The sequence below is a fragment of the Suncus etruscus genome, chromosome 14 (genome assembly GCF_024139225.1).
Source record: "Suncus etruscus isolate mSunEtr1 chromosome 14, mSunEtr1.pri.cur, whole genome shotgun sequence".
Classification (NCBI taxonomy): domain Eukaryota; kingdom Metazoa; phylum Chordata; class Mammalia; order Eulipotyphla; family Soricidae; genus Suncus; species Suncus etruscus.
This window is the reverse complement of record NC_064861.1, coordinates 44,508,457-44,515,316: the sequence shown is the minus strand read 5'-3', so window position 1 is coordinate 44,515,316 and position 6,860 is coordinate 44,508,457.

Here is a 6,860-nt window from a genome sequence, read left to right as displayed (position 1 = left end):
CCACGACAAGCCTCACCCCACTGCCTGCAGGTTTCCCACCAGGAACCCACCTAGCCCCGCTTTATGATTAATGAGCATTAGCCTCTGCCATTCAAGCCAGCCTACTTCCCACTGGGACCTTAAAATGGGGTGTTTGTCACTCCCAGAGTAGATCTCGTCTTGTCCTATTGGACATTAGTTACATGGGTTGTCCCAGCACTCTAGGACTCAGAGATCTCTGTTCAGAGCCACGATGACTTCCCAGAGTGTGATTCCGGCCATAAGGTAGAGCTTTGCCCCTGGTGGGAAGGGAGAGGACTCAGTGGGGCACTCCATGGCAAAGACAGTGTTCTTAGAACATCCCTGAGTTGTTAGGGACAGACCCAAGTGGATAGAAATGGACACTGGGGCCCCAAATGAAGGGAGATGGGTATTGAGATCCAGGTTCCAAAATTCTAGCACAGAATATATATAGAATATATTCTAGCACAAATATATTGAAGGCTGGAAGTCCCTGAAGACTGAGTACGCTGAGGTGGTGAGTGGGACTATCCATTGGGACCCACATTCTGGATGGGTTCTCTCTGACCTACATGGGGATCTGGCTCAGCAAAGCTGTCCTGAAGGCAACATAAAGAATCAATGTTAGGGGCCGGCGAGGTGGCGCTACAGGTAAGGTGTCTGCCTTGCAAGCGCTAGCCAAGCTAGGACCACGGTTCATTACCCCAGCATCCCATATGGTTCCCCCAAGCCAGGGGCAATTTCTGATCGCTTAGCCAGGAGTAACCTCTGAGCATCAAACGGGTGTGGCCCGAAAAACAACAACAACAACAAAAAATCAACGTTAACTGTAGTTTTGTGATCTGCTTTGTGTCTGCTTCTGTAAAGCTTACTCAGCAAATTTAGATTCTCAGTGACACTGAGTGAAAGGCAGAGCTTTTCCACCACCCTTGTCATAGTGCCCCTTACTGAAACATGCCCTTCAGAGTGGTGCACTTGTCACAATGAATTGCTGAATCTGCAGAGGCTCCATCATGCTCACCTATATGCTATCTATAGTTAGCCTTATGGGTACCCAGTCTGTGAGTATGAATGAATGTGATCTGCCACTGATGTATGCTACCATTACCGTATCATACTCAGTAAAATCCAATGAAATCATCTTTGGAGTGTGATTAAATTATATTTATTCACCACAATCATTTCCCTATCATGCCTAATCTTCCAGGTTGCTTTTCATAGTTTCCTTGCACTTGAATTGGTGCCATGAGCATTTTAACTAAGTTGTATAATATTCTTAAGTTCCCTTCTTTGGCACAATAACCCTTTTGAATTTGTGCATTCTTTATGCAACTTCTAATAGTCGTGTTTCTGAATCATGTAATCTCATTTTCAAACTCTCCCGAAGTTAGTATCCGTGGTTTGATTGCGTTTACTAGTTCTCGTGACTGTGAAGCTTTTAGTGGACTCAATGACCATTTGTATTATACATAAGGTATATTTTTTATTATTTTTTGTTGTTTTTGGGTCACACCCGGCAGCGCTCAGGGGCCACTCCTGGCTCTATGCTCAGAAATCACTCCTGGCAGGCATGGGGGACCATATGGGATGCCGGGATTCGAACCACCGTCCTTCTGCATACAAGGCAAACGCCTACCTCCATGCTATCTTGCCAGCCCACGCAGGGGTCTCAAACTCAATTTACCTGCGGGCCGCAGGAGGCAAAGTCGGGGTGATCCTTGAGTGCAAAGTCAGTAATAAGCCTTGAACATTGCGGGGTGTGACCCAAACAACTAAAACAAAACAAAACAAAAAAAGATTCCTCTAGGGCAGGGCCACAAAATGTGCGGGCCGCGAGTTTCTTCTGCCCTTTCCGGCTAAGCTTCTGCAAGCGCTCAAGCAGCATTGCATAGCATGGCCGGCAGATGGCGTGGTCGCCCCATTGGCGCCCAACGCTCGCCGGCTGAGAGGGAATACAGGACCAAGCCCCAGGCGGATGGAACATGGCGGGGTTAGATGGGGAGAGAATAAAGACTTTGAAAAACCATCCAAAGCGTTTGAGAAAATGTTAGGAAGACAAGGATTTTCTGGGAAAGCGACGAGGTTTCTCTGCCTCGTTGACCCTTTCAGGGCTAACAGCCACTTAGGGCCTCCTTGCGCATCATCTCGGCAGTTAGGCAGGTGAAACCCACAATCCCTAACCAAACGGGAGCATGCAAACCAGAGTCAGACGTTGTACCCCATAAAAAAAAGCACCGTGACTTGTAGGTTAAGTAGTTGGTTAACCTGGTTAATCTGATTAAGATATTCTCAATATGGGATTCGGGGTCTTGCATAAGCCCTTTTTCATATCCCACTATCACTCTCACTATCGCTCTCAGGTGACCCCCCTGACCTAGAAAGACCTTGGAGGGCATTTGAGGTTCCACCACCCACTCAGTAAAACAGGAAACACCCCCACAACATTCTATATTCACCCTCAGTTTCCCAGGGCCAGTGCAGAGACCGTGGTAAAAACCTGAATTGTGCAAATAAAGGGAGGAAGGAATGGGGGGGGGGCTACTACTGATATATGAGGGGTAAAATTATCCTTATCCGAGGACCGGGAACCTCGCCTTACAGATGGGAGACAGGACAAGATCCTTCAGAACTGGGGTCTGCCCTCTGTGGTTTCCCCTGCTGGCTCCTCAGAAGACTTTCCCACTGGCATTAGTGCTGACCTCTCTCTCCCTCACCTGCTCCCAGACCTCTCAGGAGAGTCTGGGTTCTGTGGATAAACAAGAGGGCGGTTTACAGAACACCGTCAGCAACTTCTCAGCAGGTCACTGCAATAGAAGCAAAAACATTTGTCCTGATAGAAACTCTTGGGAGTCATGGCAGAAGGGCACAGGGCAAAGCTAGGACAAATGTCGGGCTTCTTTAGAAAGGGACCAAGTCTTTGAGGTTGGAGCAATAAGCACAGTAGTAGGGAATTTGCCTTGCAAGTGGCTAATCTAGCTTCTATCCCCGGTACCCCATAGGGACCCCAAGCCTCTCCAGGAATAATCCCTGAGTGCAGAGTGATCCATGAGTGATATAGTTCCTCCTCCTCAAGTGAAACCTGACAGAGCCCAGCTCTGCCCCATATCAGCCCAGACTCTGTTTAGCTCCTGGGCTCCGTGGGTGCTGCTGAGAACACACCAAGGGCCTGTGCCCAGAATCTGAAGGTCACAGAGGTGAGCACCAAAAAACCCTAAGGTCATACCCAGCTGTCTCCCACTGTGACAGCTCAACCACATCAACAGGTGCCCTAGCCTGGCACCCCCAGATGAATTTTCAGTGCAACCTCCCTGGACTCTCCCCTCCCTGCCCCCTTCCACCTGGCCCTGCCTCTGAGTCACCTCCACCCTTATTACATTGGGCTCCTCTGATTGGCCTCAGGGACCCTTCAGTGGAGAGCAGACCCCCAGATGGGATTAATGGCCAGCCATCGCTGCCCATACCCTCAGAGCTGATCTGCATACCCCCAGAGGGGAGTGCAAATGGGCCCCTAGGGGTGCATCACCTGGTTGTGCCCCTTTCTGCTCTATACATTTCTCCTCCTAAAACCACCAGCTTCCACTTAGCCCGCAGCCCTGTGAGGTAGCACCTCAGAGTCTGCTTAAAGTCCCCCTCTACACTGAGGGTTCACTCCCCAGGTTCCTGTAGAGTACTCCAGTAGAGTCCAGCATATTAACAGGGGGTTACTCAAGGCTGCCTGAGTCCAAACGCTACCCCCTGGTGCTGCTGCCCCCACCTGCAACACTTTGTGTTTGGTTTGGGTTTGGGGGTCACACCTGGTAGTGCTCAGGGACCAGGAATTTAAAGACAGCTGGAACCCCTGAACTATCCTCTCAAACCACCCTTTCCTCTTTAAAAGTTTTCATTCCAATTTTTTGTTATAACACTGTGATTTGCCAGTAGTTCATTATAATGTCATTTGGGGCACTGAATGTTCAAATACCAATCCCACCGCTAGTGTGATTGTCCCTCTATTCATGTCCCCAGTTTCCCACCCACCACCCTAACCAATCCCTTTTCAGGAATAAATTTATGTCAAATGGTTTGTTAACACAAAGGCAAGTGGAAGGTTCAAAACTTGGATCAATTTGAAATGATTTCCACAATGTTAATAAAGTCACTGTTTAAGGATTTATTGTGCTGTGGTTGGTGCTAACTGAGTCTTACTGTTTAGGCTCACTGAATGTGGTAGATTATGAGGTAGTTTTCTCATCAGATTGTCTGTGATACTCCTGGGCTGACACTACTATAAAACATTGAGGTGTTGTGCACCCTGTGGAGTCATGTGGTCCAGGATTTATAGATCTGAAACAAATTTGATGCCTTGGAAGTTTGATAAGGTAAATTCTTGGAGCTGGGCAGTTTCTGTTGGAGGGTGAAGGGTGTGGTGTTATGCTGCTGTGATTCCTGCAGAAAGGGGAGTCTGCCACCTCCAATCCCCAACCCTTCTGAGAAGGCTACAGAGGTATCATCAACCTGGATCCAGCTACCTGCGAAGTGTTGGTAGCCATTGTTATCTATTGGAAATTGTGGAAGAGCCAGACCTTTGTTCTGCTGGGAATATGAGCATGGAGCTGGGCTGTTGTAGTTCATGCAGAAAGGGGAGTCCACCCTCTGCCCCTACTTTCTGTGAATGCCACAGAAGTATCAGCCTGGACCAGACTACTTGGGAAGTTTTGGCAGCCATTATTTCTCTCTCTCACTTGTTTAAAGGTTTTTTGAAAAACTTATTTACTTATTGTTTTCAAGCCATGCCTGGCGATGCCTGAAGCTACTCTTGGCTTAGTGCTTTGGCACTACTCAATTAGAAGTGCTCAGAGCCTCTTGGTGCCAAAGAAGGTGCCAGTGGGGCCTCCTGTATGTAAGGATATGTTCAGCTTTGTGTCACCCTCTGGCCCCTGCTAGCCCCTTCCTGAGGTGCTTTTGTCCAAAGTTCCCCATTTCACCACCCATCTGTTTGCCCCTAGCAGAGAGAAGACATTCCCAATTGGTTAATGACAGGGACCACTGTGTCCCTGGCAGGGTGAGATCATGCATACACACACCCTGTGATACTGCACACACAAATCTCCTGCACTTTAACAGAGATACAGCATGGGGGAAATATTGAGGTCCACCTGAACCTCATTCAGGTACTGCCTTGGAACCCAGGTCCCTGAAGGCACTTCAGACTCACGCAGCAGAGCCCTGGAGTATAGGTAGTGTGGGAGACAGGCAGAAGGACCCCCATTCTCCATGGGCTCCCACAGGTGATACATGTGAATAAGAAGCCCCAGAAGGGACTTGGCTTTCAGGACCCAGGCTGTCCCACAGTGGAGGGATAGCCTCCCTGTGACCATGCTGGAGAAGAGTTCCAGACCTTTCTCTCTGTTCCGGGCAGGACAGGGCCCTGGACATCTTCCCTTTCTAGCCTCGATGTTTCACCTTCTAGGTGCAGGCCCTGCTTCAGGGACAGCAGTTACTGGCTAGGATAAAATGGGGTGCTATTTGCCACTGCTTCCTGCTGAGCTTATACTTACCATGGGTCTGATTATGTTAGCTGTGGGCAGTGACATCAGTGGCCCTTGTTAATTTAAATGTGTTTACATTAAGAGAAGGGGCTCTGTACTCAATGGGCACATTATGGAAATAGGTCAGAAATGGGGATAGGAAATCACAGAGAGAACAGAGAGGGACATTCTCTGCTTCCTACCGTGAGCCCATGTGGATCCAAGGCCAGGGAGGTGGGGGAAGCATCTGACCTTCAGACTCCCTGTCCAGTGCTCATCTCCAGTGAACACTAAGTATCAACATCTGTGACTGAAGATAAACCAAAGGCTGGGTTATTATTCCCATTTCTTCTGGAATTCCTGAGCCCCTTGGAATTCCCCCACCTAATCTCAGGGTCCCTCGTTTCCTTTTAAAAATTGCCCTTTTGGCAGATCTTTCTTGTGTTTTTTTTTCCCCTTGTTTTATTTGTTTGTTTGTTTTTGGTTCACACTCAGCAATGTTCAGGAATCACTCTTGAATATCACTCAGGAGACCATATGGATTCTGGGATCAAACCCAAGTTGGCAGCATGCAAGGCAAGCGCTTTACCTGCTGTATTATTGCTCCAACCCATGGCAGATCTTTCTGAATAGCTGTTCTGCACCCAAGTCTGGACACGGGGAATCAAGCTTTGCTTTGAAAACCACCAACTGCACCGGAGAGATAGCACAGTAGTAGGGTGTTTGCCTTAGACGAAAAAGGACGGTGCTTCAAATCCCGGCATCCCATATGGTCCCCCAAGCCTGCCAGGAGCGATTTCTGAGCATAGAGCCAGGAGTAACCCCTGAGCGCTGCTGGATGTGACCCACAAACCAAAAAAAAAAAAAAAAAAGAAAAGAAAAAGAAAAAAAAGAAAACCACCAACCATTTTACTGCCTTCTGCTCAATGAAGTTCACGGACTGTGTTTTAATTTTTTTTCTATTGCTAAGATCAAAGCACTTGCTTGTTCTCCTGAGAGATGACAAAAGATGTCAGAGTAACTAATGAGAAAACTCCCCCTCTCTCTACCCATGGAAGGAAAGTCTTTGTGGTCATCATGCTGGGCAATGGGGCAGGGTGGAGAGTGATGGTCAGGCTGCAAGGCCAGAGGGGCAGGATAGTCATTCAGGTCATGGACCTAGGATGCTCTTCACTTTCTTCAGGACTTAGGACTCAGTCCCCCAATTGTACTTTTGGGTCACCTCTCCACCCTCCTTTGGTTCAGGCATTCAGCTCCAATTTCAGTTAGAGGTGCTACCAGGGACTCAGAACTGCCTAAGGGGAAGCCTGCTATGACCTGGCCAATTGGAACACGAAGAAGTGGTCATGGTGC